Raw genomic sequence first — 15,218 nt, forward strand, 5'->3', positions numbered from 1 at the left:
ATTAGCATAATCGTAGTTTCGTATGAATACAGAGCCACTACCAGTCGGTCTACTTCTACTTCACGCTTCGACAATCTAAATAAACGTACTTATATTTTACCTTAAAGTGAACACAATTATGTTTTTATCTTATGTTAAACTAAAAGACGTTTTCCATTGTATATGGTCTAAAAACTTATCCTTAGGCGGCATGCTAGTATGCTTGCCAGTAAAGAAAGAAAGGGAGAGAGGAACGTTTACTACACTGTTAACAAACTTATCTGATCAAAAGATCTATTAAATAACAATAAAAAAACTCCGGGAACTTATTTAACGTTTTCAAGTAGACTGAGGGAAGTCGTCTTGATACAGATCATAAACAGACCCACAGATTAATAACATTAGCATCACATTTACTCTCGTCTTTTACTTTCAAATGCACACCATGCAAACACTTGTCTATCATCTATCAGCGTACAAGGGAATGGAAGATGTGACTATGAAAAATGCAGGTTTTCAGATCATCACATACATAGTACATAACATACATTCAGGAGCTCGGGGTGATTTGAAACTTTGGTAAGAGCGGACAAAACATCAATATCTCACAGTTGGAAATCAAATATGGCGGTTCTCTCCACTTCGAACCGGATCACTAGTCTGACTGTGACACTAACTAGTCTGACTGTGACACTAACCAATGTTGTTCCGAGTAACTAAACTTTTTTTTCGAAATTGACTTATATGATAAAATGTTAATATCAACTACACTTGTTTTTATCTCTTTTTATTTAAATTGAATGGCAGTTATAGCGTTCAGAACTATATCGTCATCCTGACATCCGTCTTTATCCAAATTGGCAACCAACACCGTTTTAAATTTGACGACGAACATGCGGTAGAAGTCCAATTATATAAAAATATGGATTGATCTGTGTTTTGGTTGCGTTAATGGTGGTATGAACGCAGATGGATACGGACATATTGAATGTAACGCTAAAAATATTAAGCACTATATTGATCATGTCTGTATCAAATTGCGTTCATACGACCATAAAACTTGTATTTCTTGTAATTTCCACAATCACAAACTGTCATAAAACTAACAGTGTGTGAGTATGGATGCTAAGACGGATCATATCCCTAAAAGCATCAATATACTATTGACATAGTGGAAAATATCACGTAAAATGTCACACGTATTGAAAGAACCAACACAGTCAACGACATGTTTCAATAGGAAAAAATCGGAGAATCTATATTAAAGGTATGCACGTTACTAACAGAAAATCAATATTTGAATAAATTTGTTTAATACCTATACAAAGGTACTATAAACAGGTGGAGAAAATATGTAGAACACTTTTAATAACTTTTCGATGCCAAAGATACAGCAAGTCACCGACCATACAACTTTAACGCAAACAAACCACTATTAAATTCCTATATGGGGGTTTACTAACCTTCATATTTTCATTTCATCGGAGACCTAAATTATTTATTTTCAAGAAAACAATGGACTGTTGTTTGGTAAATGTTCCGAATCGGAATGGGAGATAACTCCATGATGAAGGTAGATCACCATAAAGGCAGACGTCTCATGTTTTATTCCCCCGAGGGAAATACGACGTTTGATTTCCTGCCCATGTTATGCGTTTCAGCTAATCAGAGATTTTGATTTAAACATGAGGGATGATATATTTATAAACGTGCGTCATCTCCATTAGACGTGCTGATGTAGGTCATTATCGTTATCATAACTATCAAGGCCTCAGACAGAAACAGACCTTCTGTTTAAATAGATAACAACAAAATTGTCTAACGTACATTATATATATATGGTAAGATATTGACATTCCATTTACATGAACATACATTAATATTTGAATGAAAAGGAAGGTTTAGGTTTGGTTTTGGTTGATTAGTTAAATTCCCTATTAACAACCATTGACATTTAAAGACTTGTCTGTGTAAAAAAAAATGGAGGTAAGCCCGAGTACCCGGAGAAAAACATACACCAGCGGCCATTAAATGATAAACCATTAGCGGTAATTATAGTGGGGAGGCGAAATAGATTCCCATGTACTCATCTGGCAGTTTTTCGAAACACGGGTTTTGTAGGACCTGTATGATGTCAAATTTCATTTTATGCATTGACAACTAATGTCCCATAGGGATCATATGGCGGCCATCTCAGTTATCAAAAATTGCCAGACTGGCACATTCGCATCAATAGAGAACCAATAATGATACAAGTTATTATAGGATATCTATATTTACGCTTCCTTTTCGGAATGGAGTGTTTAGTGTTTTTTCCACCTCATGCGATCTATCCTTTTGTAGTATATATATGGTTAAACAATGGTTAGTTCCGTTCGAAATGACTGTGACAAGGTGTTTTGTCCATCTTTTTTCTTGTGGTGAAAATTATGACATTTTTGCATTTTTTTATGAAAAACCCCTGAAAATTTCTTTATCTCCACGTCATTTAACATAACTGAGAAGACGTAACGTCATTATTATGATCTTATCGTGTTTCAGCATGTCTCAATCATATTTAAAATGTGTTTATTTGCCTCTGTGTGTTGTCTTGTTCTCTATCTATGCGCGTATATGCGAATGTGTCATTGTGGCATTTTTGATATCTGAAATCCAAGATGGACGACGCAGGACCCCCATGGGACATAAGTTGTCAATAGAAACTAGTATAAATTACAACTAGACATCAAGTCGGTCCAAAAAAATGTTTCAAAAAACTGTCAGAGGGGTATATGGGAACCTATTTCTCTTCCTCCTCTCCCAATATTATAGGCCGAGATATAGGGGGGGGGGGGGGTCCACGTGCACCCCCTCTACCTCCCCCCCACAACTTAACGAACCAATGTTTTTCTGAAGCCTTATGACCCACTGATAACGAAATCGAGAGGTAACTTCTTATGAACTGAAATGAACTTCCGGTTATGATGTCATCAACATGGCTGCCATCTCGAATTTCACTAAAGATTGAAAAAAAGTCATAACGTTGACATTTTTCAACCGTAGAAGATAAATGAGGCATCAAAATGACCACAATAGAACAACAAATACATATCAGGACCATATAATCCTATATATGTAGTGATTTCTACGGGGGGGGGGGGGGGGGGGGGGGTCCCCGTGCACCCCCTCTACCTCCCCCCACAACTTAACGAACCAATGTTTTTCTGAAGCCTTATGACCCACTGATAACGAAATCGAGAGGTAACATCGTATAAACTGAGATGAACTTCCGGTTATGATGTCATCAAGATGGCTGCCATCTCGAATTTCACTAAAGATTGAAAAATAGTCATAACATTGACATTTTTCAACCGTAGAAGACAAATGAGGCATCAAAATGACCACAATAGAACAACAAATACATATCAAGACCATATAATCCAATATATGTAGTGATTTCTACGCAGGAAATGAAAAAAAATTGGATTTTAAGCTCAAAAATGGTAATATTTTAGCAAATATGTCATATTTGGCTTGACGCAGTCATAATTGTTTCCCAACAAGAAACTATTATTCGTAATCAGTTATTTGACCTCTTATCAATTAGGAAAAACTACAACAACAAAAATATATAGAAATGCAAAAGAGAATTATTGTTATACCATCATTTGGTTTACAAAACATCACCGGGTGCGTATACAGGGTAGAATTTCCTGAAGATAACATTGACAATTGACGATTCATACATTAACACATTTGAATTTTAAGTTGCCTTAATATCTAAGTGGGACTTGACAATTTCCTAACATAATTCATGTTCGAAAGTTTGTAGACTAGTAGCGTCTCAAAATGATTTTTACAGCACAACGCCAACTAATAGAGTATCAAATTAAAACTGAAGAAAGCATTTCTTTCCGTTAATATCACGACACTTTCCGAAATTTCTTTCTTTAAGAAATAGCACATCCACTGTTAACTTTATTTTTCTGTGTATAACGTAAGGAAATGTCAGATGGTTACTACAGTATCACAAATTTCTTTCAATAGTTCTTAATGATAAGCATTATCGTTGTGCGTGCTTTCTCGTCAGAGTGTCGATGAGCTGATGTGATATTACATTACCGGTTTTCCATCGTAGTTCTAAACTTGTCAACCGTTCATGGTCAGAGGTAACATCAAGAACATCGGGTTCGCGGATGTGGGAGCTCATCCTGTTTTCAACCTAGTGATTCACTTATCGTATATGAAGTTCCAGACCTCTCCGGTAGGATGGAAAAGACACCAGAGCCACATTCTGCGAAGGGTTGCGTTGCTTCTCCTTAATTCGTATGAAGCACAATTCCTCATTTTTGTGAACCCTCAGTGACCATGGTACGCGGTTAAAACGGCCCCACTGTAACAACGGCCCCAGTCAGAACGGCCCCAATTTATATATGTAATATATTTGTGCGAATGCATATGGAAGCGAGGTCTTCAACTATAAATATGTTTACACATGAAAAAAAGTGTTTGTTATTTATAGGAAGTATATGTTTTCTCATTAAACATTTTTATTAATTAACCTATTCAAAAACATGATAAATGTCTTTGCTACATTGCTGCATTTATAGTTTAACAGTTATAAATTGAAATTGTCATTTTAATTTCAAAATATCACTACTCGAGTATTACAATTTTTATATCTATAAATCATATAAGACATTATAAAAAAACGGTTAAGTATTTTATTCATCTTTCGATAATTTACATTTCTAAATCACAATATTGTTGTTGCAATGAAAATTGCCATAAATATACGTGTATATTCAAAATATCACTGTACAATCTGTCAGCGGTTTGGAGTTAGAAAAATAGCATATACCAGGATACGCATCGGTGGTGATTTATAAACTTAATGATGGTATAACAATAATTCTTTTTTGTATCTCTATATATTTTATTGTTTTACTGAGTGATTAGAGGTAATTACGATAATAGTTTGCTGTTGGTTAACATTTTTGCTGCGTCAAGCAAAATATAAAAAAATTGTTAAAAAATTATCATTTTTGAGCTTAAAATCCGATTTTTTCATTTCCTACCTAAAAATCACTACATATATTGAATTATGTGCTCCCGATATGAATTTATTGTTCTATTATGATCATTTTGATACCTCATTTGTCTACTTCGATTGAAAAATGTTAATGTTATGACTATTTTTGCAATTGTTAGTGAAATTTGAGATGGCAGTCATCTTGATGACGTCATAACCGGAAGTTCATCCCAGTTTATACTATGTTACCTCTCGATTTCGTTATCAGTGTGTCATAAGGCTTCAGAAAAAAACATTGGTTCGTCCCTCCCCCCTAGATCCCGGCCTATTTTATTCCCCCCGTTATTCTGAACTTACATTACATCTACATTCCATAAAGTTATTCCATAAAGAAATCCTTTGCTGCTTTCTTAAAAGATAAAAGAGATGTGCTATTTCTTATGTGGTCTGGTAAAATGTTCCGAATATAAGCTCATTTATATTTAAAAGAACGTTTAAATGTACTTTTACAGTGATTTGGTAAATAAAAAATATTTGAATTTGAAAATGTTTGCTATGGATATCAGATATACCAATAAAAGAATTTAAATTTGGCGGAGCTAGAGCGTTAAGACTTTTGTACATAAAAACAGATTAAGTGTATTAAACCCTTTTTGCTACGATTTTGTTTGGATATTTATATCTACTTGATCAACCTATATAAGCTTGTAATACTCTCGGTATCAGAAACTTCTCTAACAGACTTCTCAGTTTATCTACATCGGTGAATGAATGCTGTATAAACTTACTTCCACCGCCTTTGATAAAAACTAGGGTTGATGTCAATTCTGATGCTGCCTGACTGCTACAGAGTTTCCTTGGAAATGTCCTACACAGCTTTGTGTCTGGTTCATAGGAGAGTGACATACAGTCCGACCTACACATCTTAGCGCAGTCTACGTATCCTGTCAAATCACTGTAAGTCTCAAGTGCAGTGGCAGTGTCCAAAAGTGACGTACGTAATATACGTTGAAATGAGGATGCTGCATTGCTGTACGAAATGAGCAATAACACAAGGCTTATACCACGAAAATCCATGTTTACATATCTCGTATGTAACGTTAAAGTCCAACGTACTCATATAACGGTAAGAGATCTCTTTGATTTTCTTTTCTTTATTCAAATTTCAACCGCATCTCAATCGTCACGAAGTAGACATTCTGTCACATCACTATATTTTGAAATTCCTCGTTTTCCCCCTTAATAATCCAATCCAACACCCAAACGATATGCGTATCAATTCTTTGACTAGTCACAAAGCAAGTCCCTGGAACAGGAGCTGTACCCATTCAAATGTTTACACTTCTATCTATTCCAGCCTGGTATGATTTTTGATATATGAGAAAGCTTATGATAACCAGTAAAACTTTCAGATCTTCATTAAGTATGTAAATCTATTAAGATAGGCAATGTTCCGTGCATTAGCTACCTGTAATTATCGTTCTTCACGAAGGCGATATACACGCTCTCCTGAAATGATATCTGTAATTCTGTAAGCCACTTTTCACTTTAGCGATATATTTTTTCGCAATATTGTACAATTAGCGACCTATTTTTAAGTGAATGCGATGAGTTATCAACCACCGAAGGTGATACAGTCGAGACTGTCTTATGTGATTTCCCAAGGGACCATCACAAAAAGTCACATAAGACAGGGAGTTCCTTAAGGCAGTCCAAGTTCATCCGCAACATCACTGTACAAAAATCTGTCTTAAGGATGTAGTCTTCTGAGGTTTCAGTCCCGTTGAAGTCTCGTTTCGACAAAGATCAAAGAAGTTGTGAGATTTTCAAATACAATTTATCAATATCTGTAGCAAGTTGCCAGTTGCAAATTTTGTCAAAAAATTACAGTTCTAACTTTAGCAGATTTTTTATACAGGGATTTTAAGAAATGACCCATTTGGCAGCCATTTTGAAATTGTGTCTTTTTTCGCTTTGAGTAGAGCCAAAGTTTTACCATTTTTTACTGAAATTGTTTTTACTTAAATCATCACTGCACCAGCATTTTTAGCTGTATCGTGGTAATTTTTGCTGTAAATCTTTACTTGGTTCGTGGTAATTAAAATATTGAGCATTAATGTGTGAAATGATTCACTTTTTCCACTTTATTTTTACATATAATGGTAATTTGAGCACATTTATTTTTTACTCTAAAATACTGAAAAATAACAAATATTCAATTGGGGCAAAAAAAGTAAGCACACGGACCCTCCATTTTTCTGCCTGATTTTGAAAGAACAACCCTTTCCCTATTGATATGCAAACTATAAACAAAAGTTTAATACCAGAACTTTTTCTATAAAGGGTTAGATTTGGCAAAAATGGCTGAAAATGATGCATTTTGTAGTTCAAAATTAAGGGGTAGGGGTAGCATATATTGTTATTCTGAGAAAAAATATTTGTCTTATTAATCAAAACTGGTATATTTTAAAAGAAGACTACTGGAAAATAAATTCTACAAACATTAATACATATCAAACATCTCATTAGGAAATTATGGCTTTAATCTCCTGTGTATATGGTCAAAACGGCAAAATTCCCATAAGATCCAATATTTTGTCAACTAGGTATCTTTGAGTGACAGTAGCTCAAAAACGAGCACACGGACATATGTTTTTTCTTTCATTTTCTTTCATGGTATGAAATCCTCTTTCCAAAAATCTATATGAGAAAAAAAGTTTAATACAAGAAAATTTTGACTTCTCAGAGGAGTACATCCTTAATTGTCTGAAAATTTATTCTTCATTATAGATATATCAATTATCTGGGTTTTTTTAAAATAAATCAATAATAGATCTAATTATAAAAAAATAAATAAAACAAAAATGATTTTTTTCTCTAATTAAAAATCATTTAGATCTAGTTATAAATTACAAGCAGACATACATTAATGTTTGGTATTAAACTTTGTTCAAGAAAAAAAATTCTATCTGGAGGGGGTGTAATTTTGGGTTAAAAATCTAATTTGGTGCAATAAAAAAAAAAAAACATTTGTGTGTCAAGGTTTTTCAGACTTGGAAAAAAATACACAAATCACACTTGCACGAAAACCATTGCAAAACAATTACAGATGTTGTGTAAATCAAAAAATCAAATCTACTGTACACTGCTACCAAATGGCGGCCATTACAGAAGTCCAAGTCGTGTGCATTTGTTTTTACAAGAATTTTTGGTGTTATGAGAAACGTTTGAAGAAAATATAGGGTCCCTGACTTTGGGATGGCAGTCATAATGACTGTTCACTCATATCAAAGAACGGAATTATGTTTGGTCGTAAATGCCACGTACAAAACAAGAAGAGATTAACCCACGCCAAGCCATAGATGATACGGTAGGCAAAATAAAACATGCATATTTATTTAACGTGTTCCGTTATTTATTGTCAATGTTTACCATTGTTTATTAAGGAGAAATATCTTAATGATATCCAGCCTCTTTAATAGGCAAAGGCCAAATTTTGTGGAAAAAAAACGATCAGACGGAGCAATCTGATGGTTATGACGATGAAAATGATGATGATAACGACGATAACGACAAAGATGACGGTGAAGAAACTGACGACGACGACGATCACCACGATATACATATATATATATAGATACTAGTCCCGAACAAACGTTATCGAGTATCACGTGGTACATGCATACGTCCCATTTGAACAGTTTCCTCGATATAATGAGTATTATTGAAGGTTATATTGATAGATAACCTGAAATAATTAGTATTTTATTTGGACCTTACAAAGATCTTTTCAAAATATTTCAAGTATAACTAAAATATAAGGTGGTATATTTCTATAATCATATCATTTTGGGTCGCGTTGCTGTAACTCGAGATAAATATGTCGAACAGTCGAATTGTAACAAGGATTGGTCAGATAATGAAGTTGGTAAGTCCACCAATATAAAGGCTTTGCTTATTACGAACATCCATGATAACCAGCTGTACAATTTATAATATAGTTAAAAGTTTCTAGATGATTACGTTAACAAGCCGTGTTATAACTCGACTTGTCAACAAGTCATATCATAATTCCATTTGTTTGTCGACATAATTATCTCGGCAAGTCAAGTTACCGTAGCGCAATCTATATTAAAACGCTGACAGAAATATGCCACCACAAACGCTTACTGAATACAAAACTGTGACACGATACTTTAAACAAAAACGTCATATTTATAGTTGTTTGCTCTCGCTATTGTCTTGAAAACATAAACAATAATCATCTTCATACATAGGTTTTCTTCATCAGAATTCTTCTGCTTTTCCTAAGCAGATGTCTGTAATGCTTATCATATCACGATAGCCCTATACTATCACAAGTACATACTCACCGGGTGTCAATGAATGCATTTGGAATTGAAAATCACCTATAAGAGCTCTATGAATGTAAATCCAATAGTCCGTTTTTGTATATTACAGAGTTACCTCCCTTGAGAGTAGGTATCGAAATTTACGTCATAATTTTTGAGCACAATTTACGTCGTTCTCCCCGATAGAAAGATAGTTAGATATTCTTCATTTCCTCATTTTTATGAGATGACAACATCAAGAAACATAAGAGAAAAATGCAGTGTAGAATCAGTTCATGTGATATACTTGAACGTTGATATTTACAAGTCCGAGCAACGTTGCTACGTTATGTCTGGTTTACTGATTGTGCATATTCTAGTTGTTTCTTAGATTCGTCACTGTTTTTTATAAATGTTCATCAATTTTTAAATACATTTTTGGTATCAATTTTGAGATATATTTCATCATTTCTGTCCAGTTTTCGTCCGACATATCGATATCTTGTGATCATCTGCCAAGGGTAAATTTTGCTTGATCAGTTTCACTCATGTTCGTAAATGTAACATAGTCATTAACATGAAGAAAATTAACAATGATTTCCAGGATTAGATCCCTCTCAGCAAACAGAATATGGCATTCTATCAGAATGATTTCCAGGATTAGATCCCTCTCAGCAAACAGAATATGGCATTCTATCAGAATGATTTCCAGGATTAGATCCCTCTCAGCAAACAGAATATGGCATTCTATCAGAATGATTTCCAGGATTAGACCCCTCTCAGCAAACAGAATATGGCATTCTATCAGAATGATTTCCAGGATTAGATCCCTCTCAGCAAACAGAATATGGCATTCTATCAGAATGATTTCCAGGATTAGATCCCTCTCAGCAAACAGAATATGGCATTCTATCAGAATGATTTCCAGGATTAGATCCCTCTCAGCAAACAGAATATGGCATTAGATCCCTCTCAGCAAACAGAATATGGCATTCTTCAGAGATTCAGGATTAGCCTCTCAGCAAACAGAATATGGCATTCTATCAGAATGATTTCCAGGATTAGATCCCTCTCAGCAAACAGAATATGGCATTCTATCAGAATGATTTCCAGGATTAGATACCTCTCAGCAAACAGAATATGGCAATCTATCAGAAAATGTTCTACTATATCAGTAAACGTTTTACCACATAATTTGCATATAACGGGAACAGCTTCCCAGACAAAGGATATATGTATAAGGTCACTCATCTGCCATGTATCCTTCACACTTAACTTAGAGATCTCCCACAGTGGATGTGTATCCAGCTTAGTATGTATGCTAGCAAAACTTTCTTAAGCAGCCAAAGATTCTCTCCATTTCTCTTTCCTCGCGATATTGTACTATCCGTTTTATGAAATGTTTCCATCGTCCCTTTGAGGAAATATCGTCGTCAGGGTTGTTTAATCCAAAGAAAATCTCGATATTGTAATTTTTCATGATATTGTGCACGTCCGGTATAAATCCCAAGAAATTGATGTTGTTTGCCGTATATGTTTTCAGTCTGACATCAAATAATTCCTTCCATAGAAAGACGTCATCCCCTGGTAAAATCTTATTCCAGAAGAAGAGTTTGTACTTTTGAATTCCTGCATTTATCTCTCTAGGGCCTAATGATGATACAGTTACAGCTTTCGGAGAGCGGGTGTCGAATCCTTGTATTCTGCGCGCGGCTTGACACTGAAATATTTCCATATCGTTTAATGTGGTGTTAGAAAAATTACTCCACAGTTCACATCCGAAAAAGAGAGATTGTAATATCACCTGTTTCCATATTGAAACACTTGAGATAGGGTTCATTCCATTTTTGTGAGCTCCTGTTGAAATAAAGAAGTTCAATTTCCTCCTATTCTTGACAGTCGACTCCTGCATAGCGAGGTCGCTTTTGATGTTTTCGTTGAAAGTAATGCCCGCGTATATTTTCTATCTTTCTATAGGAAGTTGTTCTTCACAAAGTAATACTTTACATATTCCCAAATCGACTCTTCTTCTCTCTGTACGAAATAATACTGCTGCACTTTAGTAGAATTGTAGTTGAGCCACCATTTCCGTGAGTAGTTGTATACGATATCGTGGAGTCGTTGCAGTGTGGTATTGCTTCCAGATATCACACTAGTATCGTCCGCTAGAAGTATACATGGAATATGTATATTTTCTACAAATATTCGATTTTGAGAGACGTCCAATTCATGCGCTAAGCTGTCAATCATGACTGGAAACATCCAGGCAGATATGATGCGGCCTTGACCGACGCCTTGTTTGACGTAGTTGGTTTCCGATATTTTCCCGCCATATAGTACCATAGCTTTCATATTTTGAAATGAGTTATACAGAAGTCTCCGTGTTTTCGAGTTGACTCCGAACTGGTAGAGCTTGGTGACGTCACAACCAATACCTGACCACAGGGGCAGATAACTCTGTGATATGTTAATACAGAATTACTGAATATATGTAATATGGACACATGAGTGGACACGATTCCGGAAATAAACATCAAGGAATATCATACTCCTGCGCATTCCGCAATTGACAAGGGCATGTTAGCGATTAATTATGTTTTGGCCTGTATGAAGAAACGCAGGCGGTTCCCAAAAGTTCCTGATCTGAGATTGTATCGGGCCGGAGATGATACAATATTTCCGTTGCTGCCCGTACACCCGCCTGAACTCCACCTGACATGTATGCACTCCAATCTATAGCGCTCTCAGTCCCGGCAAAGTGCAACCTGAAGTGGAATGACCATCAGTGCTTATAATCATATTTAGACTATTTTATAAAATTTACACAAAATACACTGTTGTGTACGATTCTATTGGTTTTTCATGGAATTGTTTTTCCAAATCAATATGCAGCTTCAATGTTTCTATTGTGATGTCATCATAACGTCGGATCTGTACACCATTCTCGGATTTTTTTTATCTAAACATTGATGTTACCATTTTTAACGGCATAGGGATATGAAAGAAGTTTAAAAATAGTTACACCAATGCTTTTAATTAATTCTTCAGGGTACTTGACAACATAAAGTACGTATAAACGTACGATTCTTTTGATTTTCCAATATATTATTTTTTTCTAAATCAATACGCAGCGTCGACCTCTCTATTGTGACGTCATGATTACGTCGGATTTTCGCGCCATTCTGGGATTTTGTCTTCATAGTATATGAAGAAAAAAGAATATGCCAATCGGAGAGTTGGGTTAACTATGAAAACAAATAAAAAATAATTATAGGAGTATTGCTATCACAAAGCCAGATTTAGTTTAAACACAAAGAAAGAGATAATTATTGTTCTATGCAAACCTTAACACTAATCAAATAAATAACTAAATTAGTTTAAACATTGACACTGTGAAAAGTATTATATATGCTCTACAGGGGCGTAGGAAGCGGGAGGAAGATGGGCAATCGTCATGTCCTTTTGGACCCCCCCCCCCCCCCCATTTTCGCCGAATGAAATGTTCTAAAAATGCACAGTTAAAAGGAAAAAAGAATTTTCCGCCGCGCGGCACGTTTCCTAAAAGATTCAAGCACGTAATGTTCAGATCTTTACAAATTAAAATGATACACAAACGAAGTAGACTAGAAATATCTATCAAGGGATTATATTATTTCAAAAAATTACTCTTAAAGATGCTCCATCGCTGGCAAATGGTATTTTTCACTATCAAAAACAGGAGTAGACGATTTAGTATTTTTCTTCAGTTACAAAAGTTACTTACTTTACACCATTACCACCATTGAAAAGGTTGAGCTTCTAATTTTACTTCAAGTTAAAAATATGAAAAATGATTAATTGCATAACAAAATTCCATTGCATTATATCGTATGTGGCATGAAGTACCGATTGCGCATACACCAAAGCCAAAATAATATTCTATATGAAATGAAGTACTGATTGCGCATGCACCAAGGGCGAAATAAATTATATCATTTTATTTTTGTGTTAATCAGGTATATATATACACGATTAAACACCAATCATTGTTCAAATGATGAATATCATTTATGCTCTGTCGGCGGTGGAGAATCTTTAGAAGATTAATTTGTTTATATGACTTAGCAAGACTGAATTCATTATTATTTTGAGTTACACAACAATGTGCCGATGGTGTGAAACCGGTATTTTTAGTCGAGCAGGGTTGCATAATGGTATGACGACATTCACAATTATCATTTCGAAATGCAGGTAACTTTAAATCGAAAAATTACCGTGTTAAGAAAAGAACGCTTTAAAATTATCAAACTCGTCTCAGCCATTCTAAACCGTAATATTTTTCCCGGGGCAGACCCCCCGCCCCCAAACACTCGCATATTCATCAAATACATCGTAAAATCATCTCAGCCATCATAATCGTATTTTATACCCGGGGGAGTCCCGGACCTCGAATCACAAAAAAATCGCTCACAAAACTATCAATATACATCGTAAAACTCATCTCAGTCATTCTAAATCGTAATATTTTTCCCATGGGTTACAACCGGACCCAAAGAAATCATTAAACTAGAGATACTACGGCGCTCGTAAGGTAATTTTCGTATTCATTAATTTCATGTTAGCAACGCCACTGTCAATACATATGTATAAAGCTTGTATGTAATGATATCGGAAATAGGTATCTCTCCTGTGAGTGCGGGGCGCGGGGTAGCGGGCAGGGGGGGTTACAAAATATTGAGGACCTTTGCCCCCCATTACGTTTCATCTTCCTACACCACTGCTCTATGTTATACATGTTTGTTGGCAATAAGAAATGCGTATCGAAATGTCTAAAATGGACATACAACTGTAGCATGGAATCAATGAGGAGGGCCTTGCGTGTATGATAAAAATTTATGACTTATCCCGTATTTATTTCGCCCCCCCCCCCCTGTTTTTAAATCAATAAAAAATGTACTTACCTCCCTTGCGGTTGCCGCAGACCGGAAGCGTAGTACTTCATACCTCCTGTAGCAACTCCTGCTATAGCCCCATCTATGAAGGGTTCATTACTCCAGTCTTGTTCAATGTAATCGAGACAATTTTCAGCTTCCGGTCCGAAAATATCTGTCAGTGACCTCAGTACCGCACCCTTTCTTACTTCCGCCTTAAATTAGCAATCAAAGGGAAGTAAATCAATGATGCTGATAATACAGAGACAGTACTGTAAATGTACATATTGTAACGGTAATGATATTTTCGCGCTTTTTGTGTCTTAAATTTTGCGCTAGGATTGCACTAACAGTGTATTCTCTATGTTAGTCACTCGTGCCATCTAAATTTCTACATACCAGTCAAATTTAACAAAATACCATCAATGATAGCTTCTTCGCCATAGAAAAGCATTACAGAGGCTCCGTAACCAAAACTTTTTCGGTGACTTCGGTATACTGTTATTCCTTTCGCGGATTTTATTATCCAGGTAAATCCGCGATAGTTTATCTCCGCGTACTAACATTAATCACATGTTATTAATTGTGTCGTAGGTTCGTTTGAAGCACTGTAACATTGGGTTCGGTGTACCATTTTTGTAACTGCTTGTGTGAAGTAATATTTGTGTAATAAATATGGCGGACCACTGAACTGTTGTTGTTTGATGTGTAGGAACACAATACGTCCACACTGACAGAAGAACACGAAACATGGTGTCAGAATGGTTTTCGATGGTAAGGTGAGTGACACTACTATCGTAAAAATCGATCGTGAGCCCAGGAAGATAATCGACATGGAGGCACGGAGCGTTGTAAACATGAGGTGCCCAGACCATGCGGTTCCCGCCAAATTTCACCGAGGACTATGAGGCCGGACAACGTGAATAAACTTTGAATCTATATAAACTTTTGTGAAAACAAACTTGTTTTAAGATGTCAATGGTTAAT

Source organism: Argopecten irradians, chromosome 13 (assembly GCF_041381155.1).
Source record: "Argopecten irradians isolate NY chromosome 13, Ai_NY, whole genome shotgun sequence".
NCBI classification, from domain to species: domain Eukaryota; kingdom Metazoa; phylum Mollusca; class Bivalvia; order Pectinida; family Pectinidae; genus Argopecten; species Argopecten irradians.